This window comes from Scyliorhinus torazame, chromosome 7 (genome assembly GCF_047496885.1).
Source record: "Scyliorhinus torazame isolate Kashiwa2021f chromosome 7, sScyTor2.1, whole genome shotgun sequence".
Classification (NCBI taxonomy): Eukaryota; Metazoa; Chordata; class Chondrichthyes; order Carcharhiniformes; family Scyliorhinidae; genus Scyliorhinus; species Scyliorhinus torazame.
The window spans coordinates 97,576,422-97,603,372 of NC_092713.1; the positions used below are offsets into that span (position 1 = coordinate 97,576,422).

At 45.3% G+C, this 26,951-nt stretch overlaps 1 protein-coding gene across 2 annotated transcripts in view; it reads right to left on the bottom strand.

Annotated features, from left to right (window-relative positions):
- The window catches only part of pde4ba (phosphodiesterase 4B, cAMP-specific a), a 1,458,049-nt gene extending 1,439,401 nt beyond the window's left edge, over positions 1 to 18,648 (bottom strand). For both annotated transcript variants that reach the window (XM_072511114.1, XM_072511113.1), the window contains exon 1: positions 18,255 to 18,648. The gene's annotated coding sequence lies outside the window, so the exon portion shown is untranslated. The remainder of the gene's footprint in view (positions 1 to 18,254) is intronic.
- Positions 18,649 to 26,951: the final 8,303 nt, after the last annotated feature.

A 26,951-nucleotide genomic window follows, 5' to 3' on the forward strand; every position in this document is an offset into this window, starting at 1 on the left:
ACCCACACTTTCCTAGCCGATAATTTACATTATGCAGGTACCCCACATGAGTGTGAAATCATCACCACTCAACATAATACAGGACCCTTTATACCTAAGTCAGCCCCCAGGAAACCAGGTACTATGCCCCAGAGACCCCAGCCCACAGACACATGTGCACCCCTGAGAATCTACGTGGATGGCTCCTCCACAGTTTTAAACGGCAAAAGAATGATCTGTTGTGGCATTTATGTAGAAGACATGCAGGGACGCGCCCTAGAAATTCTTAAAATTGCCAGGACATCTAAGCTCATAGGCAGCAGAACTGGCAGCCATTGCTTATATTGTAGATCACCCCGACTCGTTTCCAACCTAGCCGACATATATTCGGACAGTTTATATGTCTGCAACAGTTTAACCGAATTCCTACCCCTGTGGGAAACTAGAGGATTTTTTTCCGCAGACGGGAAGCCCCTACTCTCAGCCCCATTACTCCAACATATTCTGAAAATGGCAAAAGAGAGGAAATATGGAATCTTCAAAGTTCGCAGTCATCATCGTTCTTCCCCCCCAGGTAACGTTAAAGCAGATGCCCTAGCGAAGGCAGGTTCTAGACATGGTCACTTTTGGAACCCCTCCCCTGGAAAGCGCCCCAGTACACACGGTTCAGGTCTCACAGACCAACATTCAAGATTTAGCAACGGCTCAAAAGGAAGATGAGCAGCTCAGGGAAGTTTTAAAAGGCAACTTTCCAGCCCATTATGGTAAGTTTTAAAACGCGATAACCACACATGACGGTGTGATTCTAAAAGACGGCATTTATGTAGTCCCCAGCCAGGACAGGATTCAAATTATTTGTCAGTTCCATGACAATCATGGACACCAGGGCATTGAACCCACCCAAGCCCACCTCAGACCCCTCTGCTGGTGGCCTGATTTAAAAGCTGAGGTAACTCACTACATTGACAATTGCTTGATCTGAGCACAGCACAATCCGGACAGATATGCAAGAAAGGCTCAGCTAAGTCACACCTGTCCCGATAATGGCCCCTGGATGAATTTGCAAATAGATTACATAGGACCCCTACCCCCCTGCAGAAATGGTTTTAAGTATGTGTTGGTGGTCATCGACACCTTCACAAAATGGGTGGAAGCTTTTCCATCCAGAAAAAACACTACCAAAACGACAGCTAAAATCCTAACCCAGCACATCTTTACAAGATGGGGCCTCCCACGCAGTACAGAGTCCGATCAAGGCTCCCATTATACAGGACGAGTGATGAAAAACGTCCTCACAATTTTCGGAAAAAAGCAAAAGTTTCATATTGCATACCACCCTCAATCAAGCGGCATTGTAGAAAGGATGAACAGAACTCTAAAAGCCACCCTCTGAAAAATGGTGCAACAGCACAGCAGCACCTGGGACACAGTTCTCCCATTTGCATTAATGTTCATTCGAAACACAGTATCCATGGCCACAGGATACACCCTCATACCCTCATGACCGGATGCCCCATGAAAGGGACATAATATTTATTAGGACTGGATTTGGCCAGCCCCACAATCACCGCCCTCACGCATGAGAAAGCAGTACAACAAGTTATAGAGAATGTGAAGGCCGCCCAGCTTGCAACAGCCGTCAGGCTAGGAACCCGCAAGAAGCAAAGCAAGGCTTGCTTTGACAAAACGGTACACGCCACCGAGTTTGCAGTAAGGCAGAAAGTGATGCTATCCCTATACAACCCCAGTTCATTCCTTTCCCCCAAATTTTCCAGACCCTACTCCATCTCAGATAAAGTCAGCCCCTCTGTGTATAAAATCACCTATCCAAATGGCAAGTCTGCGTGGTTTCACACAAACCAGCTTAAGGCTTATGGCTCGCAGCACTACCATGCACACCACATCTCGCTTGCAGCAGCAGATGAGCACGCCCCGCCCACGAATGATGTATTCCTACCTTCCCCCAACCTGCCCAGCCCATCCTCAGACACAACTTCAACTCCACCCCCAGAGGCACGACTCCACCTCTCCCTTCCTTCAACCAGCAGCGACAGCGAAAGCGGCTGCGACAGCCCCAGCACACCACGCTACAATTACGCCCCTGCACCAGGCCCCACTCCCAGTGATTCCGAACATGATTCCAGCGACCCCTTCAAGATAACATACATTAAAGCCCCTGATGCAGACTCACCGCCCGACGATTACGGATTAAACCCTAGCAGCTCCAACCTCGACACAACATTCTGGCACCGAGACAATTCGGTCAGGCTCATCCGGAATGATGAGATGGACCCCAATTCGCCCAAGCAGCTTTAGCAAACCTACTCCAGTCAAGAGTATGGCAGCCGGGAGAAGATGATGACATAGAGTCTGACTCCCACCAAACAAATCCCTTTGCGACTCTGTTCGCTTTAGAGCAATGAGGTGTCCAGATGATGGTAAAAAGGAACCGATGGAGTGTTATAGTGTCCTTTCTGATGGAACCTGCACCACGTTTGTAATGTATGTTTGTTCGTTATTATGAATATTAAATGATGTTTGTCAATTTATCATGGGCCCACGCCACCATTCTTTTAATGCCCACTGGCAGTTAATGGAACACGTTTGTCGACAGACAAGCGATCATTGCTACCCTTCTGATTCGAAGGTAATCATAAGAGGCAGCCCCCACGACGACCACAAATTCTTACCGTTCTTGCCGGTCGCTCAGGCAGTGAAAAAACTGCACTGGTCCCCGCCTTGCCTGAGGACACCCCTCTGGTCAGCTACGCTCGGGTAGAGCACATACGGCACTGGTCACCGTCCTACCCGCGGATTCCACCTATTCTTACCCGCCGTGGCCCATTCACACCCCATTTTGGCTCTTTAAGTTCTAAACTCTTTTGTTTCTTTATGGCAACCCTTAGGTTGCTTCCAGATGCTATTTACATCCTCAAACACTAGGATGGTAGATCACACAGGCTGCAAGACGGCTCGCACTGTTGTCAGTATTTTTCTCGGATGTCTTGTCCCAAATATTTGGTTTAAAAAAAATAAAAATGAGGGGGTCACAGATGGTGACCAATTATAATGGGTGATTGGTAATAAGGGACAGACAGACGAGATCTTAAACAAGATAATAACAGAAATTATGCTTGCGTCCATAGAACTCAGGAACCTCAGAAGAAGAAAAGAAGAAGAAGAAAGAAGGAATGATTTCATAGAATTTACAGTGCAGAAGGAGGCCATTCGGCCCATCAAGTCTGCATCGGCTCTTGGAAGGAGCACCCTATCCAAGGTCCACACCTCCACCCTATCCCCATAACCCAGTAACGCCACCCAACACTAAGGGCAATTTTGGACACTAAGGGCAATTTATCATGGCCAATCCACCTGGCCCCTATTTTCGGACTTCAACAGACCCCCCAACCCCTTTAAGTGAATTAAAGTACATCCGTTTTTTTGTGTGTTTGTTTTGTTCTAATAAAGACATGTAAGACTCTGTGCTTGACTGCCAAGCCAGGGAGACCTGTGTTGCTGCTATTGTACAGTTTAAAATGTTGTAAATTATTTTGATTGCTTGAGGTTAGTTTATTTATGGCAATTAGAGAATCCAGTTTTTAAATTTTGTAATGCATGCCTAAATGTCATAGCACCCTGTAGAATTTTATAATGATGTCTGTACATAAAATAGTTTAGGTGAAAGTTGCAATTCATAAGACAGAGCAGTGTAGAGCCCGTCAGTGCTTACGGGTGCCCGGCTCGGGAGGAGAACGAAGGCGATGCGGTAAGGTGATCCTTCACGCTTCGTGTTGAGGATCACAAGGAGGGTGTGTAGCCATCTGGGATGGCCACTTCCAGAATACAAAATGGTCATTTGCAAAGATTGCAGGGAAAAATGGACACTATTAAGAAAGCAAGCAGGCACAGAGCCTGTCTGCATATTGGAGAAACAGCTCCCAGATGAGACCGAAACTATAGGCCCATTAGCATATGGATGGCCCATCTCCGGGAACAAAGGAAGATACTTAAGTAACCGATCTGGCCCCAGACCTCGCAGCGCAGTTCCCTAAACCGAAAGCAGAAAACAAAGCAGGCCAACGGCCACCTAGGACACGCCCAGTCATCAGGGCACCCACCTCTTTATTGGTCAGGTACAATGCGAATGATCAAGAAATGGCCCAATTGATTGGGGCCAAGTTCAAGGCCGACCCAAAAGCACGCGAAACCCCTTTGGGTATAAGAAGAAGGCCCCAAGAGAGAATCGCTCTCTTGGAATCGGCTCTCACAGCGGAGAGACCCTCCCACCAGCTACACCAGAAACAAGTAACTCCAAGGTCAACGCTCGCTACCAGACCGACGACCGTAGTTGTTCCCCTCTACCACTTCGACCCCAGCAGCCTCCGAACCGAACAACGGCCATTGTTCCTCTGACTGAGTGGGCGCCCGAAGCTAAGTATAGGCTTTAACACTAGTGATAGTTTAGTCTGTAGTATTTCATGCATGAGTAGATATTACTGTGTGTGTAAATAAATAGTATTGACTTTGAACTAACTAACTGGTGTACCAGCTCTTTGATCAGTATTCGGGTTTGAACCTTGTGGCGATATCGAAAGATACCTGGCGACTCTAAAGCAAACGTAATTAGAATTAAGGAAGGCGACCATATTGACCGCCATATTTAGAAACAACCAGAGTGAGCAACAAGTCTCCCCGAACAGGCGCCGGAATGTGACGACTAGGGGCTTTTCACATTTGAAGCCTCCTTGTGACAATAAGCGATTTTCATTCATTGTAAAGATCTTTCCTGTAATTGAGAGAAGACGTATTCCTCGGTCGTTGCCACATATATTTTTGGACCTCTTCTACTTCAGGGTGCTCATGTTGGCAATCCTGAAATCCTGTGGAATCTTTTCCTGATCCCAGATTCGCCAGAGATAGCTGTTAAGTTTGTTACCACGCTCTGCATTATTATACTTGCAAACCTCTGCTGGATTGCTGTCTCGGCCAGAGACTTTTCTTGTTTGGTTTAATTGATTGTCTTTATCACCTCTTATTGGGAGGAAGAAGAAACAGGCTTTCTTTCTCAGGAAATGCTCAATTTGAAGGAGAGAATCTGTTAAGATGTAGGAGATTGGCAAAGTTCTCATGCCACCTTTCCATTACAGCTATCTGATCAATTAATTCATTTCCATCAACTATTAGGATAGGAACAGATTTGAAGGGTCAAATGGCCTACTTCTGCCCCTAGTTTCTATGAGTTAAAGTTTTGGGTGATGGGCATTATACTTTCTTCAGCACACTTAAAAAACATGGATTATGCATCTCAGCTAGATATTGCAGTTGATTAGCTTTTGTCCTCCACATTCTGCATTTCCTGAAAGCATGATTGTGTTCAACATTTTTATAGGCTTTATGTTTGAGAAGATGGGAGATGTTTTCATTATTCTCATCAACCCAGTCTTGGTGATGAAACTTGCAGTATCCCAGGATGTCTACTGAAGTCTTGAAGATCTGATCATGGAGCTGTTTCCATTCATCTTCTATCACCCTTGTGGGAGGAAGCTCAAACTGCAGAGTGGTATTCGATTGTGTAGCAAGAAGGAGATGGAAACTAGAAGTGTTGTGGTTGTCACACTACAGATGGGGGGTCCACCACAGAACTAATAAAACATTTGATCTTCTACTCAAATCAAAGGCAGAGCAAATTAAACTTGTTTATTGATTTTCCGCTGTGATTTTTTAAATTCTTAATAAACCTAATTTAAAGTGTATAGCCCAGGTTGCACAGCCAAATAAAGTGTTTATTCTTCTGCAATGCAAAGACAATAAGAATAACAAGGAAAATTGTTTCCATTCGATATGTTAAAATAAGCAGGATTTCTGACCCTATACAATGTTACTATACCAGCTATTATAGGTAATACCATGATTCAGCACCCAGTGGAGACTGCTGCGCACAACAATGACATCTCAAAAAGCTGAATGGCTGCCCATAATTTACCATTTATCAGAATTAATGTAAGAAAAAAAATGTTCAATTGCCTGGGATGCACATGATGAGAGTACTGCTCCCTGCTGCTAATTCAGTTCTTGGAATAAGCCCTGGCATTTGTTAATGCATATCTATAAAGTACTAATCATAAGAATGTTTACAGAAAGAGGCCATTTGGTCCATCATGTCTGCACCAGACGGAAACGAGCCACCCAAACTAACCTCACTTTCCAGCATTTAATCTGCAGACCTACAGGTTACAGAACTTCAGGTGCATATCCATACTCCTTTTAAATTAGTTGAATGTTTCTGCCTCTATTACCCATTCAGACAGTGAGTTCCAGACCCCTACAAGCCTCCAGGTGTCCCCCCCCCCCCCACCTCACTTCCCCATTAATGCTTCTACCAGTAATTTTAAATTTATGCCACTTCGTCACTGACCTCTTTGCAAAAGTAAATAGGCTCTTCCCACCCAATCTCTCCAGGCCCCTCATGATTTTGTACGTCTCAATCAAATCTCCACTCTACCTCCTGCAGTTTGAAGGAAAACAACCCAAACCTATCCAATCTTTCCTCATGGGCAGCGCAGTGGTTAACACTGCTGGCTCACAGTGCCAAGGATTTGGGTTTCATTCCGCCTTGGGTGACTGTGTGGAGTTTGCACATTCTACCCTTGTTTGTGTGGGCTTCCTCTGGGTGTTCGGGTTTCTTCCCACTGTCCAAAGATGTGCAGGCTAAGTGGATTGGCCATGCTAAACCGCCCTTCAGTGCCCAAAGATGTTCAGATTAGGTGGGTTCTGGGGATAGTGTGGGGGAAGTGAGCCTAGCAGAGTGCCCTTTCAGAGGGTCGGTGCAGACTCGCTGGGCCAAATGGCTTCCTTCGGCGCTGTAGGGGTTCTAGTTGTTTTCTCCAACGGGAGAGACAGAACTAGGAGGCACAGTTTAAGACTAAGAGTTTAAGGTGGTGATTGGGAGAAATCTTTTTCCTCAGAGGGCCGTTAGTCTGTGGAATTCTCTTTCCCAGACACCAGTAGAGGCAGTCTCATTGAAAATTTTTAAGGCCGAGTTAGATAGATTCTTGATTGACAAGGGACTAAATGGTATAGGGAGTCAACAGAAAGGTGGAGTCAAGGCCTCACAGCAAAGGATCAGGAAAGGGAAGTGGTTTGCAGCAGCTCCAGCTTGGCACTGCTGCATCATTGGGACTTGCACATCCACAACATGGAGCTCTAACTTTGGATCAGATCTGGATCGTCAATGGAAATATAGGTCCAGGAGAGGAAAACGGCAAAAGGGAAAGTCAAGGAGCTGGAAGTTCGACAAGAGGGTGCGTCAGGGAGTGGGATGGGGATGGAGGCTCCAAGTCGGAGGTCAGGGAGAAGTGGGATGCTATAACTCGGAGGGTTGGGAGGTTGCAACAATGAGGGTTGTGGATGGGGAGAAACGACAACTCAGAGGGTTGGAGTGGAGGAGGATCTGCAGTGATCAGGAGAATAATTTGGAACAGGAGGTTCGGAAGCAAGACCAGTACTGTAAGTAGAAAAAGTTACATTTTTCTTTTATTTTTTCAAACGTATTTTATTTTAAAGAAGTTATTTCATTTACCAATGTAGGAATTTAGCAACGTAAAATATTTCAACATAAGAACTAGGAGCAGGAGTAGGCGATCTGGCCCCTCGAGCCTGCTCCACCATTCAATGAGATCATGGCTGATCTTTTGTGGACTCAGCTCCACTTTCCGGCCCGAAAACCATAACCCTTAATCCCTTTATTCTTCAAAAAACTATCTATCTTTATCTTAAAAACATTTAATGAAGGGGCCTCTACTGCTCCACTGGGCAAGGAATTCCATAGATTCACAACCCTTTGGGTGAAGAAGTTCCTCCTAAATTCAGTCCTAAATCTACTTCCCCTTATTTTGAGGCTATGCCCCTAGTTCTGCTTTCACCCGCCAGTGGAAACAACCTGCCCGCATCTATCCTATCTATTCCCTTCATAATCTTATATGTTTCTATAAGATCCCCCCTCATCCTTCTAAATTCCAACGAGTACAGTCCCAGTCTACTCAACCTCTCCTCGTAATCCAACCCCTTCAGCTCTGGGATTAACCTAGTGAATCTCCTCTGCACACCCTCCAGTGCCAGTACGTCCTTTCTCAAGTAAGGAGATCAAAACTGAACACAATACCCCAATTGTGGCCTCACTAACACCTTATACAATTGCAGCTGAACCTCCCTAGTCTTAAACTCCATACCTCTAGCAATGAAGGACAAAATTCCATTTGCCTTCTTAATCACCTGTTGCACCTGAAAACCAACTTTTTGCGACTCATGCACTAGCACACCCAGGTCTCTCTGCACAGCAGCATGTTTTAATATTTTATCATTTAAATAATAATCCCTTTTGCTGTTATTCCTACCAAAATGGATAACCTCACATTTGTCAACATTGTATTCCATCTGCCAGACCCTAGCCCATTCACTTAGCCTATCCAAATCCCTCTGCAGACTTCCAGTATCCTCTGCACTTTTTGCTTTACCACTTATCTTAGTGTCGTCTGCACACTTGGACACATTGCCCTTGGTCCCCAACTCCAAATCATCTATGTAAATTGTGAACAGTTGTGGGCCCAACACTGATCCCTGAGGGACACCACTAGCTACTGATTGCCAACCAGAGAAACACCCATTAATCCCCACTCTTTGCTTTCTATTAATTAACCAATCCTCTATCCATGCTACCACTTTCCCCTTAATGCCATGCGTCTTTATCTTATGCAACAACCTTTTGTGCGGCACCTTGTCAAAGGCTTTCTGGAAATCCAGATATACCACATCCATTGGCTCCCCGTTATCTACCGCACTGTTAATGTCCTCAAAAAATTTCACTAAATTAGTTAGGCACGACCTGCCCTTTATGAACCCATGCTGCGTCTGTCCAATGGGACAATTTCCATCCAGATGCCTCGCTATTTCTTCCTTGATGATAGATTCCAGCATCTTCCCTACGACCGAAGTTAAGCTCACTGGCCTATAATTATCCGCTTTCTGCCTACCTCCTTTTTTAAACAGTGGTGTCACGTTTGCTAATTTCCAATCTGCCGGGACCACCCCAGAGTCTAGTGAATTTTGATAAATTATCACTAGTGCATTTGCAATTTCCCTGGCCATCTCTTTTAGCACTCTGGGATGCATTCCATCAGGTCCAGGAGACTTGTCTACCTTTAGCCCCATTAGCTTAACCATCACTACCTCCTTGGTGATAACAATCCTCTCAAGGTCCTCACCTGTCATAGCCTCATTTCCATCAGTCACTGGCATGTTATTTGTGTCTTCCACTGTGAAGACCGACCCAAAAAACCTGTTCAGTTCCTCAGCCATTTCCTCATCTCCCATTATTAAATCTCCCTTCTCATCCTCTAAAGGACCAATATTTACCTTAGCCACTCTTTTTTGTTTTATGTATTTGTAGAAACTTTTACTATCTGTTTTTATACTCTGAGCAAGTTTACTCTCATAATCTATCTTACTCTTCTTTATAGCTTTTTTAGTAGCTTTTTGTTGCCCCCTAAAGATTTCCCAGTCCTCTCGTCTCCCACTGATCTTTGCTACTTTGTATGTTTTTTCCTTCAATTTGATACTCTCCCTTATTTCCTTAGATATCCACGGTCGATTTTCCCTCTTTTTACCGTCCTTCCTTTTTGTTGGTATAAACCTTTGCTAAGCACTGTGAAAAATCACTTGGAAGGTTCTCCACTGTTCCTCAACTGTTTCACTATAAAGTCTTTGCTCCCAGTCTACCTTAGCTAGTTCTTCTCTCATCCCATTGCAATCTCCTTTGTTTAAGCACAAAACACTAGTGCTTCATTTTACCTTCTCACCCTCCATCTGTATTTTAAATTCCACCATATTGTGATCGCTCCTTCCGAGATGATCCCTAACTATGAGATCCTGAATCAATCCTGTCTCATTACACAGGACCAGATCTAGGACCGCTTGTTCCCTCGTAGGTTCCATTACATACTGTTCTAGGAAACTATCGCGGATACATTCTATAAACTCCTCCTCAAGGCTGCCTTGACCGACCTGGTTAAACCAATCAACATGTAGATTAAAATCCCCCATGATAACTGCTGTACCATTTCTACATGCATCTGTTATTTCTTTGTTTATTGCCTGCCCCACCATAATGTTACTATTTCGTGGCCTATAGACTACTCCTATCAGTGACTTTTTCGCCTTACGATTCCTGATTTCCACCCAAATGGATTCAACCTTATCCTCCATAACACCGATGTCATCCCTTACTGTTGCCCGGATGTCATTCTTAAATAACAGAGCTACACCACCTCCCTTACCATCCACTCTGTCCTTCCGAAGAGTTTGATACCCTTGGATATTTAACTCCCAGTCATGACCATCCTTTAACCATGTTTCAGTAATGGCCACTAAATCATAGTCATTCACGATGATGTGTGCCATCAACTCATTTACCTTATTCCGAATACTACGAGCATTCAGGTAAAGTACACTTATGTTGGCTTTTTTACCTCTGTTCTGAATCTTAACACCTCGATCAGTAAACTCTCATAAGTTATATTTCCTCTTAACCTTTCTCCTAATTTTCCTTGTCGTCGAACCCATATCTTCCTGTAACAACCTGCCGCGTTGCTTACCATTAATGTTTTCACTTCCCGTTTTATTTATTTTAGTATTCCTGGTCCTATTCACTGAGCTCCCCTCAGTCACTGTACCTTGTACTGTCACCCTTTTTGACTGTGGCTTCTCTGCCTTACACTTTTCCCCTTATTGCCTTTTATTTCTGTCCCTGTTTTACTACCTTCCAACTTCCTGCATCGGTTCCCATCCCCCTGCCACATTAGTTTAAACTCTCCCCAAGAGCTCTAGCAAACACCCCCCCCCATAGGACATCGGTTCCAGTCCTGCCCAGGTGCAGACCGTCCGGTTTGTACTGGTCCCACCTCCCCCAGAACCGGTTCCAATCTCCCAGGAATTTGAATCCCTCCCTCTTGCACCATCTCTCAAGCCATGTATTCATCCTGTCTATCCTGACATTCCTACTCTGACTAGCTCGTGGCACTGGTAGCAATCCTGAGATTACTACCTTTGAGGTCCTACTTTTTAGTTTAACTCCTAGCTCCCTAAATTCAGCTTGTAGGACCTCGTCCCGTTTTTTACCTATATTGTTGGTGCCTATGTGCACCACGACAGCTGGCTGTTCACCCCCCCCCCCCCCCAGGATGTCCTGCAGCCGCTCCGAGACATCCTTGACCCTTGCACCAGGGAGGCAACATACCATCCTGGAGTCTCGATTGCGTCCGCAGAACCGCCTGTCTATTCCCCTTACAATTGAGTCCCCTATCACTATAGCCCTGCCATTCTTCTTCCTGCCCAGCTGCGCAGCAGAACCAGCTACGGTGCCATGAACCTGGCTGCTGCTGCCTTCCCCTGGTGAGCCATCTCCCTCAACATTATCCAAAGCGGTATATCTGTTTTGCAGGGAGATGACCGCAGACACCTGCACTGCCTTCCTACTCTTGCTCTGTCTTTTGGTCACCCATTTACTATCTCCCTCAGTACCTTTCACCTGCGGTGTGACCAACTCGCTAAACGTGCTATCCACGACGTCCTCAGCATCGCGGATGCTCCAAAGTGAGTCCATCCGTAGCTCCAGAGCCGTCAAGCGGTCTAACAGGAGCTGCAACTGGACACACCTCTTGCACGTGAAGGAGCCAGGGACAGTGTGCGTGTCCCTGAGCTCCCACATTGCACACGAGGAGCATGACACAGGTCTGAGATCTCCTGCCATGTCTTAAACCTTCGGTTAACTTCAACAATTACAATTTCCCCCAAAAAATTTAAATAAATAAATAAACAATGAAGAAAAAAATAAATAAATATACCAATGAAAAGAAACAGAAAAACAGAAACACTACTTACCAGTCACAAAATGCACTTCCTCCCCACCCTGCTTCGAATTCCCACCTAGATTCAAATTCCCAAACTCACTCTTTGCTGTCTCACTCTGGCTGTCTTCTCTCTGGCTCACTGGGAGAACTAGTGGGTATAAATGTTTTAAACATTTTTCTAATAGAGAAGGGACAGAACTGAACAACGGTTTTACCATTGATTCCTATGGGAATCAATGTTTAGCTTAAAGTTGTAATTTTCAGGAACGCAACCACAACTTAAACGAGGACTACTATATTTTCTTCTTCAACCTTTGTTGTCACTTCTGCTACTGACATCAGCTACATGGTATGACAGTGGTGATGTTTAAAATGGAATGGTGAGAACAAAAAAAGAAAAGTGATAAATGTCAATATAAATCATTGAAATTAAGAAGAGGACATCTGAACCTGAATGATATAAATTACGACCAAGTTCAAAAACAGAAAACAATTCCTCAATTTTAGAGGACCATGCATTTAAAAAATCTTTCCTTAGTTCTCAATCCTATGAAAAAGTTGAAGACAAACTTTTAGTAAACAAGTTCCAAATTATACAAATTTCATCTTGCAGTTTCAGAATGTAAAGGAGTCTCCCTCCTTTAGGAAATTATCCTGTAACCTATGAATACAAAGTTTTTCATCACTTAACTAAATGTCACTGAGAACTAATGAAACACCGGCACTGAAGAATAAAATGAACAAACATTGAAAATTATTAGCTATTAAGGCATAAAATGAAGTAAAAATATGAACAATAAAAATTTTAGTTCCTCTATTTATTGCCATGGATTATATTTTCTCCCAGTATGTACCAAATAATGTTTTGTAATCAACTACTGGAGCTGCAGGACAGCTGTACAAAAAAACATACTCCCTGACAAATTAGATACAAAGGGTGGTAATGAAACGTTCTTCCACAAATGGATCGATTGTTAATTTAAAAAAATGAAACATATATTTTTTCCAAGAGATGGAGCGAGACGGGTATATGAAGTACAGTCACAAATCAGCCATGATCTCATTGAGTAGCAAAACAGGCTCAAGGCGCTAAATGGTCTACTCTTGTTCTCCAAGTCCTTATACAAAAACACGAGTGATTTTCAATCTTTTGATTCAGCTAGCAGAGGATCCCAGACATGGCAGGAAGGACGGTAAAAAGAGGGAAAATCAACCGTGGATATCTAAGGAAATAAGGGAGAGTATCAAATTGAAGGAAAAAACTTACAAAGTAGCAAAGATCAGTGGGAGACGAGAGGACTGGGAAATCTTTAGGGGGCAACAGAAAGCTACTAAAAAAGCTATAAAGAAGAGTAAGATAGATTATGAGAGTAAACTTGCTCAGAATATAAAAACAGATAGTAAAAGTTTCTACAAATATTTAAAACAAAAAGGAGTGGCTAAGGTAAATATTGGTCCTTTGGAAGATAAGAAGGGAGATTTAATAATAGGAGACGGGGAAATGGCTGAGGAGCTGAACAGGTTTTTTGGGTCAGTCTTCACAGTGGAAGACACAAATAACATGCCAGTGACTGATGGAAATAAAGATATGATAGGCGAGGACCTTGAGATGATTGTAATCACTAAGGAGGCAGTATTGGGCAAGCTAATGGGGCTAAAGGTAGACAAGTCTCCTGGCCCTGATGGGATCCATCCCAGAGTGCTAAAAGAGATGGCTAGGGAAATTGTAAACGCACTAGTGATAATTTATCAAAATTCACTAGACTCTGGGGTGGTCCCAGAGGATTGGAAAGTAGCAAACGTGACACCACTGTTTAAAAAGGGAGGTCGGCAGAAAGCGGGTAATTATAGGCCGGCAAGCTTAACTTCGGTAGTAGGGAAAATGCTGGAATCTATCATTAAGGAGGAAATAGCGGGGCACCTGGAGGGAAATTGTCCCATTGGGCAGACGCAGTATGTGTTCATAAAGGGCAGGTCGTGCCTAACTAATTTAGTGGAATTTTTTGAGGACATTAACAGTGCGGTAGATAACGGGGAGCCAATGAATGTGGTATATCTGGATTTCCAGAAAGCCTTTGACAAGGTGCCACACAAAAATTGCTGCATAAGATAAAGATGCATGGCATTAAGGGGAAAGTAGTAGCATGGATAGAGGATTGGTTAATTAATAGAAAGCAAAGAGTGGGGATTAATGGGTGTTTCTCTGGTTGGCAATCAGTAGCTAGTGGTGTCCCTCAGGGATCAGTGTTGGGCCCACAGCTGTTCACAATTTACATAGATGATTTGGAGTTGGGGACCAAGGGCAATGTGTCCAAGTTTGCAGACGACACTAAGATAAGTGGTAAACCAAAAAGTGCAGAGGATACTGGAAGTCTGCAGAGGGATTTGGATAGGCTAAGTGAATGGGCTAGGGTCTGGCAGATGGAATACAATGTTGACAAATATGAGGTTATCCATTTTGGTAGGAATAACAGCAAAAGGGATTATTATTTAAATGATAAAATATTAAAACATACTGCTGTGCAGAGAGACCTGGGTGTGCTGGTGCATGAGTCGTAAAAAGTTGGTTTACAGGTGCAACAGGTGATTAAGAAGGCAAATGGAATTTTGTCCTTCATTGCTAGAGGGATGGAGTTTAAGACTAGGGAGGTTATGCTGCAATTGTATAAGGTGTTAGTGAGGCCACACCTGGAGTACTGTGTTCAGTTTTGGTCTCCTTACTTGAGGAAGGACGTACTGGCACTGGAGGGTGTGCAGAGGAGATTCACTAGGTTAATCCCAGAGCTGAAGGGGTTGGATTACGAGGAGAGGTTGAGTAGACTGGGACTGTACTCGTTGGACTTTAGAAGGATGAGGGGGGATCTTATGGAAACATATAAGATTATGGAGGGAATAGGTAGGATAGATGCGGGCAGGTTGTTTCCACTGGTGGGTGAAAGCAGAACTAGGGGGCATAGCCTCAAAATAAGGGGAAGTAGATTTAGGACTGAGTTTAGGAGGAACTTCTTCACCCAAAGGGTTGTGAATCTATGGAATTCCTTGCCCAGTGAAGCAATAGAAGCTCCTTCATTAAATGTTTTTAAGATAAAGATAGATAGTTTTTTGAAGAATAAAGGGATTAAGGTTATGGTGTTCGGGCCAGAAAGTGGAGCTGAGTCCACAAAAGATCAGCCATGATCTCATTGAATGGTGGAGCAGGCTCGAGGGGCCAGATGGCCTACTCCTGCTCCTAGTTCTTATGGCCTCGCCATACATGCTAAAATTCACTCGGCCAAACACAAACCCTCCTGAATAACCACTCAATCTTGAACTTAAAAGTTGATTATTCCTTTATTATGACAAAATCAACACAACTTTCATTTATATGGTGCTTTTAATGTAAGAAAACATATAAAAGGAACTGGGCATAGAGAAAAATTGACAACAATAAAGCTGAAGGAGATATTAAGACGAACACTATAAGTTTTTTGTCAGAAGGTAAGTTTTAAGTAGCATTTTTAAAGGAGGAGAAAGGTGGAAAGACAGAGATGTCTGGGAAGGGGAATCCCGAGCTTATGGCCTGGACACCGAAAGGCATGACCATCAATGGTGCAAATCATACAATAGTCTAGAGTTGAGGAACATAAAATTCTTGGAAGATTTTAGAGCTGGTTTAGGGGAGAGGGGGGTTGAGTCCATAGAGTGATTTAAACACAAGGATGACAATTTTAAATAATATGTTGGTAGACCAGAAGCCAATGAAAGTTAGCAAGCACAGGGGGTGATGGGTGAGTGAAACTTGGTGAAGGTTAGAATACAGGAAGCGCACTTAATAAGCTCAAAATAATGGAGCCTAGAAGAGGGAGGCCGACCAGGAGTACATAGGAATATTTAAGACTGGGTGTAACAAAACATGGATGAGATTATGTTAGAAGTATCATTAACTGTGAGGGACCAGTAAATAACACTCCGTGCTTTTGTATTTATATGTACAGATCTTGGTTTCCCCCCACTCAACAGTACTTAAGTGTGCAGCATGCCTGCTTGTTCACATCACCATTAACTGCAAACTGCACCAGTGAGGGCAGTATCAATCAGAAATTATTGCAACTCTTCCATTGCCAAACAGACAGATTCATAAAAATTAACACAAAGATAAAGCTGCACAATATCATGCAAAGGAAACGTTTGTTAATGACTGAGGCATTTCAAATGTAAGGAATGAAGGAGAGGAGATAATTAACTCAAGTGCCTGTTTGGAAATGTCCGGGGGAAATTCATTATACAGGCTGTTCAAGTCTTGCAGTTCTTATTCCACAACAGTTACAGTGTCACCAATGGTCTGGATGAACTCTATGAGCTTCAGACAGTTTTAAGCGATGACCATGTTACCTAGTCTGGTGGATTTTTTTTCTGAGAGGCATAACATAATTTAAAACCACAGGCTGCAAGATACATCCCTAGGTACAAGATCTCCTTGTTCCTACTTTGGGTGATCACATCTCATTATTGTTATTTCTAGCTGTATAGCCAGGAATGAGTTTCCAGGTAATAGAATCATAGAAATCTCAGTTCACAAAAGCCTATACAGTCCATGTCAGAGTTAGTTCCACCTTGAAATTATCTATTGTAACACCATTACTCATGTCTTTTTCTTCAAGGTTTTAAAAGTCGTAACTGAGACAGTTTCAATAGCAATTCCAAACATACGAAGGGTTATCAGAAAATGCAATGTATGAAATATTTTAATAACTTCACTGATTCTATTATTAATCATAACTTTATGTTCTTTGTTACTATTTAATATCTAATGGAAATAATGTTTTATTATTTTCCCTCTGAAACCCTTTCAATAACTTTTTTAATCATTCTATTAGATCTCCCTTTGTAGCAAATACAAATCCAGTCTTGTAATTCTCTCAACATGCTAAACCATCTTAAATCATCCTGGTGAGTTAATCCAACCAAATATGAAGCTTTTTGATAGCCTCAATTTTTTTATAACCAGGTATCCATGCCATGCATGATCCGCCATCTGAGATACTGTAAAATACTAGACTACCTAAATAGATAATTAAGAAATTCATGTGATGCCAATAATTGGAAATAATTATGTATGTGACTTTGTCCAATTATAGTTTATGACATTAAAGTCTAAAGTCCTGCTGTGTGTGGAATGAGACCAATGTGAAACCTGTAATGGAAGCAGAAAAAAGATACAATTGGCAAATAAATTTAGACCTTACAGTTTCAACTTTGAACGCACTCGAGATTGAAAAGCAATTTTAAAACAATAAGATTCACTGAGTCTGCCAACTATACCACAAGGTTGTCTGGCATGTGCCATAAAAAAGAGCCAATGACGATAGGACCTCCATACTGTAGTATTCTTTGAGAGGTTGTAAAAACACCTAAAAAAATAAAGCCTGGCACATTTGAGCTGCAATGTTTAGATCTTAACCCATTCGGCTGATGAGAAAGCCATGTAACTTGTCTGAACAAAATAGCATCAAATCCAAGACAAATAAACAAAACAAAAAAATAAATATATTCCAGTGTATAAAACTTCATCGCCAATCACCAAACTTATCTGATGGCAATAATGAATTACCCCACATTGCTCCAAAATCCAAACACCAAAATAAGTATTCAAATTCCCTTGAAACAGTACATGAGTGGACACATACAGGTTAGGATATGTTTTTGTAATAGTGTACCAAAACTAAAAGACTGGGAATTAAGCCAGAAATTAACGATCCTTTGTTTTCTGTGTCTATATAAAGCGAACGGACCGTCAAGCACATTCAGCGCTGACAGTCCATTGAACATGCCAAAAACATAGAAGTGAACCTTCTCGCAAGGAAACCATTGGGAATGACCCCCCCCCCCCCCCCCCCCAACGGGGCTGATACATTTGTAAAGCATTCCCAAAAAATGACACGGCGGAAACTGCAGATTGCTCGCATTTACACAAAGTCAAGCAAGGAAACTCTTCAGAAACGCAATACCGTTGAAGGTTCGGGTCACAGATTCACGAAACAAACGCTTCAGCAGATTTCTCAACGCCGACTGTCAAATGTTCATTCTGGTACCGGGCTACACAAGCACAAGGGATTTTTTTGTTGTTGTTTTCAAACAGCTGACAATAAAGCTAGAAACAATGTGCGTCTATCAAAATGCAGAAACAGAAAATGCAGTCAGCCAGTTAGGTCCCGGCTGGCAATGAAGTGAAAACTCTGTCCACTGTGCATCTTTTGGTTTTTTTTGTAATGTACAGCACGGAATTGTCCAGAGAGTACTGTTTCTCAACTGCTATTTGCGCGAAGACCGCGTACAGAAATGGGAATTTGAACATGGACTCAACAGTCCATCGGTTAATTCATCAAGTCTTACCTTTCAAAGAATCGGGTAGACCGGTGTTGGTCTCGGTTGGATGTGTTATAAACTGAACGGGGGAGTGCGGGGTCGAGGGGGGGTTGAAGAAATAAATCAAAACCATGCGCTGAAGCCCTCGTCAGGCTGCTGCTCTTATTGTCCGGCAGTGTGGCTCGCGCTGCTCGTGAGTGTCCAGCCGAGGCTCGAGCCGGTTATTGTCAGTTTGTCAGGGCGCCTTCTCGCGCCCGCCACCAGCGTCCGCTCCCGCGCGCCCACAGTGAGGAGGGCTCAGCTCCCTCTGCGAGTCCGGCCACTGAGACGGAGAGAGGTCAAGCCCCGAGACAATGCGACAACCTCCAACGTGCAGCTTTATCCAGCCGCCCTGTGTGTGAGTATTTACAACCTCAGATCCACCCTGGCTGGCTTCCTCACGTTTGTGTGTCTCTCTCTCCCTCTGACAGCTCCATCTGGCTTCCACGAACCGCATGTATTTGAATGAAGTGCAAGTGTACTGTCACTAACATGCGCAAAGGCACTGAAAAAAGGGGGACGTGTGCTTTGCAATTAAGTCGCCCGAGAGTCCCCCAATGCTTGTTACGTCAATCATTGCCTCCCACCTGGTTTATTTTTGGCAGGTCCGAGGTCCATCTATGCACAAATGCGCGCGTTGAAACCTAAAGTACTGCACCTCGGGATTGTACTGTAATTATTGTGCTGGTGTGGCGTATTAATAAAGACCATCTTTGCGGTGAAATTGGAATTGACGTTAACGAAGTAAGAGAAACAATCTCCCAAAATTAAATTATTTGAGTACCATTTTCACGCTAGTGATGCGTAAGAAAGCTTAAGGAATCGCTAAGATAGGCATATTTTAGGAAAGCTCATTAATTTGTACTCCTGTAACTTCATTATCCTTCCTATGCGAGCGAGAGAACATCCTGCCACTTTTTCGGTCGCTAAAATTCAGAAAGTAGCCTGTCGATATTCAGAAGTACTATTAAGCCCTTGGTCATTTAAAAGCGTTTGTGTGCATTTAAAAGCGTTTGACAAATCGTTTTACCAATTTCAGTAAAATGATTACACTTAGAAAAAAGTTTATTTGCATGTGTTATGCTTTGGGATGTTCTGTAGTTGGGGAAGGTGTTATATCAATAATGCTAATTCTTTCTTTATATGGTAAGGCTAGGTGTCATGGGCCATTCTAGCAATTACTCAGAATAAAAATAACAAAACCACCTTCCACCCTTTGTAGAAGAATTTTAATTTAACTAGCATCATTCGCAATCTGAAGATAGCCCAATGCACTTCACAGGCAATGAATTACTTTTGAAGTGTTGTCACTGTTGTAATCTAAATATCAAAACCCAGTTTGCACACACAATCCCACAGAAAATAATAAGATAAATGAGCAGATAATCTTTTTTAGCGATGCTGGTAAAAGGATAAATCATAGTGCAGAAGGAGGCCATTTGGCCCATCAATTCTGCACCAGCCCTCTGAAAGAGCAGCCTACCAAAGTCCACTTCCCCACGCTTTGCCTGTCCTAAACTTTGGACACTAAGGGACAATTCAGAATGGCCAATTCACATAATCTACACATCTTTGGACTGTGAGAGGAAACCAGATCACTCGAAAGAAACCCATACAGACATGGGGAGAATGTGCAAACTCCACACAGACAGTCACCTAAGATTGGAATTGAACCCTCTCTGGTGCTGTGAGGCAGCAGTGCTAACCACTGTGCCACCATGCCGCCCTCTCAATCACCAATAAATGTTGGATAGGACACCAGAAATCATCTGCTTTTCTTCAAATGGATATTTTACATCAATTACTTGAGGCAGATGGCCTCAGTTTAGCACTTCATTCAAAGTTAGTGACCTCCAACAGTGCCTTCAGTAGTCTGCTAAAGTATCAGTTTACATTATGTTCTCAAATCACTAGAGTGGGGTGGGCCCCACAACCCATGTTCTCTCTCTGAGCCAAGGCTGACGTCTATGAATTATTTCGATTTGTGCATGCTGTTACAATCCTTGGCCACACCCGGGGATGTGGGATGGGGTGGGGAGAGGGGAAGGGGGGGAGGAGAGAGAGAGAGAGTGAAAAATTTGGTTAGGGACCAATACAGCATTTTGTTTAAAATAGGTCAAGATTGAGATTGAAGACACTTGCTTTTGAAATAAAGCCACAAGATTTTGCAGATCTTGAACAAACCAAAACAACTTCACAAGTTCTGAAAGATAAAACCATTTGCAATTTGTATCTCAGTCAGGGTAAGAATGAGGTACATATGAATTAACAGCCAAACTGAGTGAATACACCACACTACAGAGTAAATGACAGATGCAACCAAGATAGTCTATGGATTTCCCCAGAATCCACCCAGATGTCAGTAAACACCAAGTCAAACAATGTTGTTGAAACTCTGTCTCAGCTTCACCTCTGACAATCTGTCCTTGAAATGTTCTCCAAATGTTGCTCTCTCTCATTCGGCTTTAAAAATCATCGATTCGTAAAATAGAATCATAGAATCTACAGTGCAGAAGGAGGCCATTCGGCCCATTAAGCCTGCACTGGCCCTTGGAATGAGCACCCTACCTAAGCCCATGCCTCCAATCTATCCCGTTAACCCAGTAACCCCACCTAACCTTTTTGCACACTAAGGGCAATTTATCATGGCCAATCTTTGGACTGTGGGAGAAAACCGGAGTACCCGGAAGAAACTCACGCAGACACGGGGAGAACGTGCAGACTCTGAACAGACAGTGACCCAAGCCGGGAATCGAACCAGGGACCCTGGAGCTGTGAAGCAACTGTGCTAACCACTGTGCTACTGCGCTTAATAATGGCCTACCTCACAGGGTTTCCATCTCACCTTTCGAGATTCCTTCTCCCTGAATTTCTGAGTACACACAGTGCTAACCTCCTAGCGTGTCCAGTCCATGGCCATGCTAAGCAAAGCACCACTGGTCCAAATGGAAACCTTTGCCCCAGCAGCCCACAGTATGGAGTGAGCCTGCTAAACACAGCTTTCTTAAATTCAGAGCCTATTTCCTTGCCCCTTCAGTTTCGCTTACTTTTTAAAAAAATATTTTTATTCAAATTTTGTACATTTTAATATTTTTACATCAACCCCCCCAACCCCTCCCCCAACCCTCTACCCCCTGATAGCAACCAGGTCCCCAAAATGTAAAACAAGCAAACCCCATCTCTGTTGGAACCCTTCACCCGCCCCTCTAAGAGCAAATTTCACCTTTTCCAAATACAGGGGCCAGATTCTCCAAGCCTCCGCGCTGCAATCGCGCTCGGGCAGAGAAGGGGCGTCAGACCCATGATCGGGTCCGATGCCTTCCCGTGATTCTCCGGGACCGGAGAATCGCTGCCAGTCGCGCACGCGCGGTCGATGCAGTGCTAGTCGGGGGTCATTGAAAGAGGCCCCCGCGGCGATTCTCCGCCATCAACTGGACAAGTTCCCGCTGGCATGGTTCAGTCATGGTTCAACCCAGCGGGCACTCGGAGTGGCGGCTGCAGACACAGCCTGGTGGGGGCGGGGGGGCCTATATTGTAGGGGCCGGCCCGCTGTGTGGGTCCGGCATGTTGCGCGGGGCCGCCGCCGCACGCATGCGCGGACCTGCGACCGGAAGTGCAGGGCCCCGTATCGGCAGCCCGGAGCTGATTGGACTACTCAGGGCCCTGCTAGTCCCCTTCAAAATGGAGAATCACTCTGGACATTCTAGAAAAATTCCAGAGTGATTTGCGTCTGTTTTCTCGCGAGTGTGGGGACATATCCTCATTATCAGAGAATTCCGCCCTGGAACTCCAGCAGGTCCCCCAGCCACTCCAAGGCACTCGGGGGAGAAGCTTACCTCCACCCCAACAGAATCCGGCAGTGAGCAATCAACGAGGCAAAGGCTAAAATCTCTGCCCCCGCTCCCATCTGCAGCACCAGCAGGTCTGACACCCCGAATATGGCCTTCAGGGGACCCGGCTCCAAATCCACATGCGAAACCTTAGACATGGTGCTGAACAATGACCCCCGATATTTCTCCAACTTTGGGCAGGACCAGAACATATGGTTATGTTTGACTGGGCCCCTCCCACACCGCTCGCAACTATCCTCCACCCCCTCAAACAACCGTCTCATCCTTGCCTTCGTTAAGTGCTTTCTCTACACCACTTTTAACTGAATCAACCCCAGCCTCGCACACGAGGTCGAGGCATTGACCCTTCGCAGTACTTTGCATCATAATTCTTCTTCCAGCCCCATCCCCAACTCTTCCTCCCACTTGGCCTTAATCCCATCTATGGACTCCTTATCCTCCTCCATAATCCTGCCACAGATCAGTGTGTTTCAAACTTTTTTTCCGGGGACCCATTTTTAGCAACCAGCCAACCTTTGGGACTCCGTTGGCTGACCATCGCGACCCACGCCGGCCGACCTTCGTGACAGTTGCCAGCTGATCGTCGTGACCCATGACAACTGACCGTTGCGACCCACCATTTTTGCTTACCTTTATTGCGACAAGTGAGCCTGCTTGGTCCTCACAATCTCACTTGTTTTGTTATTCAATGTTGCATTTCTGTATGGGTTGTTCATTAGAGGTCCTGGAGCTCACACCAGCACTGCTTTGTCCTGCTGTGGATTCTCCTGAGCCACTCTCTCCAGCAGGTTTAGTTGTGAAATCCTGACCTGTTTGTGTCTCTGGCCCTCTCTTCCTTATTACAAAACGATCCATCCTAAATTCTTCAGTCCTGTTGCTTGCTTGCTGGTAACAAAATGGAGGAATCGCAATTGCGCCCATATCAGATGATGTCAGTGTTCTCGGCACCTGACCAGCTCTCTGCCGTCACTTCAGGCAGGAAGTCTGGTACAAATTTTTTTTTAAACTCTTCTGGGTCAGCGCGCTGATATCAGGAGGAGGCGGTTGTCGGTCATTCCCACTGGGCTCCGGGCCTGCGCACTGATGTCAGGTGGAGACAGTCTTTCTCACTGGGCTCCGGGTCAGCCCACTGATGTCAGGAGGAGGCGGTCGTTCCCACTGGGCTCCGGGCCTGCGCACTGATGTCAGGTGGAGACAGTCTTTCTCACTGGGCTCCGGGCCTGTGCACTGATGTCAGGAGGAGACGGTCGTTCCCACTGGGTTCCGGGCCTGCGCACTGATGTCAGGAGGAGACGGTCGTTCCCATTGGGCTCCGGGATGGCGAAAGGAAAATGTGAGTACTCATCAATGATGTTAAGGAAGTACACGTTATGGTCAGTGGAGGGGAGGGGCCCTTTGAAATTGACACTGAGGCGCTCAAAGGGGTGGGAGGCCTTTACCAGCTGTGCTTTGTCTGGCCGATAGAAGTGTGGTTTGCACTCCGCGCAGACCTGGCAGTCCCTGGTTATGGTCCTGACCTCCTCGATGGAGTAAGGCAGGTTGCGCGCCTTGATAAAGTGGAAAAACCGGGTGACCCCCGGGTGACAGAGGTCATTGTGGAGGGCCCGAAGTTGATCTACTTGTGCGCTGGCACATGTACGGCGGGATAGGGCATCTGGAGGCTCATTGAGCTTCCCAGGTCGATACAAGATATCATAATTATAGGTAGAGAGTTCGATCCTCCACCTTAGGATCTTGTCATTCTTGATCTTGCCCCGCTGTGTGTTATTGAACATGAAGGCAACCGACCGTTGGTCAGTGAGGAGAGTGAATCGCCTGCCGGCCAGGTAATGACTCCAATGTTGCACAGTTTCCACAATGGCTTGGGCTTCCTTTTCGGCGGAGAAGTGTCGAATTTCAGAGCTCTGGAGGGTACGGGAGAAGAAAGCCACGGGCCTGCCCGCCTGGTTGAGGGTAGCAGCCAGGGCAAAGTCGGCTTACATTTGACATTGCAATGAAGTTACTGTGTAGGTGGGTGCTGTGTAGTTGAAGTCTACTTTCTGTGGGTGCTGTGTAGCTGAAGTCTACTTTCTGTGGGTGCTGTGTAGCTGAAGACTGCTCTCTGTGTGCTTTTAAAAAATATATATTTTATTCCAAACATTTGTAAAAACAGGAACAAAAACAATACGCTCCTCAACCTCACAATCCACAGTTTGTACATTGTTTTCCCTTTTTGCCCGTTACCCTCCCCATTTCCCATGACGAACAGTTCCTCAAACTTGTCAGGAACAACCCTCACCATGTCTCGAAGATCTCCGCCAACCCCTTTAACTCAAATATGATTTTCTTCCAACCGGAGAAAGTCAAACAAGTCCACCAGCCAGGCCGCCACCGATGATGGGGATCCGACTTCCAATTCAGGAAGATCCTTCGCCAGTCAATTAGGGAGGCGAAAGCCACAACATCGCCCCCACCTACCCCTCCATCAGCTCTGGCATTTCCGATACCCCAAAGATCACCACCATCGGGTCCGGCCTGACCTCCATCCCCTAAAATTTTAGATAACGTCGTGAACACCGCTTCCCAGTACCACTCCAGCTTCTCGCAATCCCAGTACATGTGCACATGATTTGCCGGCCCACGCGAACACTTCTCACACTCATCAGCCACCCCTTGAAAGAACCCACTCATCCTCACACGGGTCTTATGTACCCTATGCACCATCTTTAACTGAATCAAGCTCATCCTCGCACAAGAGGTGGTTGAATTCACCCTCCGCATCACCTCCGACCACAGGCCCCAGCCTATTACCCCTCAACTATTCCTCTCATTTGTTCTTGATCCTCACCATTTGCACCGCCCCCTTCTCTCCCAACCACCCATATATGTCCCCAATCCTACCCTCTCCATTCTGGGAACAGTAGCTGCTCCAATAGGGTATACCCCAGCAACCTGGGAAACGCCCTCCATTCCTTTCTTGCAAAATCCTTCACCTGCATATGTCTGAATTCTCTACCCCTCGGCAACTCACACCTCTCCCGCAACTCATCCAGACCTGCAAACTACCCTACCAGATATGTCCCTCACCCTCTCCAGTCCCGCCTCCATCTACCTCCCGTACATCTCATCCATCTCCTCCGGCTTAAACCTGTGGTTCATGCACAGTGGTGTCAATACCGACATCCCCTCCAAATTAAAAAGACTCATAGAATTATAGAATTTACAGTGCAGAAGAAGGCCGTTCAGCCCAACCAGTCTACACCAGCCCTTGAATGAGCACCCTACTTAAGCCCACATCTCCACCCTACCCCCATAACTCAGTCACCCCTTTGGATAACCTTTGGACACTAAGGGGCAAATTAACATGTCCAATCTACGTAATCTACACATTTTTGGATTGTGGCAGGAAACCGGAGCGCTGGAAGAAATCCACTCAGACACAGGAAGAACATGCAGACTCCTCAGACAGTGACCCAAGCCGGGAGTCAATCCCAGGTCACTGGCGCTATGAAGCAACATTGCTATCCACTGTTCTACCATGCCGCCCAGCTGATTCCACACCCTGACCATCGACTGTACCATCGGGCTCCCCGTATACTTCCGTGGAGCTAACGGCAGCGGAGCCATCACCATGGCCCTCAGACTGGATCCCCTAGTGGACTTGACCTCCATCTTACCCCACCCCGCTCCACTGATGGAGACCTGCCTGCACTTTAAGAAACCCGTTTGGTCCTCAGTGTCCTTGGCACACATCCCTCCATCCTTCCTGCCACCAACATAGCCAGCACCTTCACGTCTGTGTTCAGCAACAAAATGGGAGTCTATGACCCGCACTTCAATGGATTCTTCTCCTTCTTCGGGATTAGCATGATCGACGCCTGCATCAATGTCCCTGGCAGCTCCCCCTTCTCCAATGCCTCACTAAACATCCCCAACAAATGTGGTTCCAACTCCATTGCAAACGCCTTGTAAAACTCCACTAGAAAGCCATCCGGCCTTGGAGCCTTCCCTGACTTCATCCACCTAATGCTATTAATCACCTCCCTCAGCCCCAATGGCTCCTCCAATGCCCGCCTCTTCTCTTCCTCCAACCGTGGAAACTCCAATCCATCCAGGAATCGTCCTAAATCCCCTTCCTCTTCACCCAGCTCCACCCTGTACAACTTTTCATAGTACCCCTGATCACCTCATTAGCCTCCCCGGCTCTGACATGATCTCCCCTTTCTCTGTTCACACCTTTAAGATTTCCCTGGAGGCAGCCTGTCTCAGCTGGTGGGCTGGCGTGCAGCTCGCCTTCGCCCCATATTCATGCTGCACTCCCCTCACCCTCCGTAGCTGCCCCGCCGCTCTTCCCATCATCAACCTATATAACTGCCCCTGCAACCTCTTCCTCTTCGCCATAAACCTTTTAGTAGGGGGCCCCGTGCATCTTCTATCCACCTCGACTATCTCATCCAACAATCGTCCATGCTCCTCCCACCTCCTCCTGTCCTAGTGTGCCTTGAACAAGATATTCTCCTCTAGGACCACCACCTTCAACGACTCCCAGAATGTGGACGCCGAAACCTCCTTGTTCTGATTATTCTCCACATATTCCCAGATCGCCATGATCACCTTTTCACAGAACACCTTATCAGCCAACAAATCCAAATCTAGCCTCCATCTCGGCCTCTGCACCACCCCTCACTGAGTCTCACCTCCAGCCATGCGGCGCATGATCGGATATCACAATTTCCGCATACCCCACCCCCACCACCCCTAACAGCACCGCCCGGCTCACCTCAAAGAAATCAATTCTCAAGTACACCTTATACACATGCGAGAAGGAGCTTTCCCTCCCCCCGGGTGCTTAAAC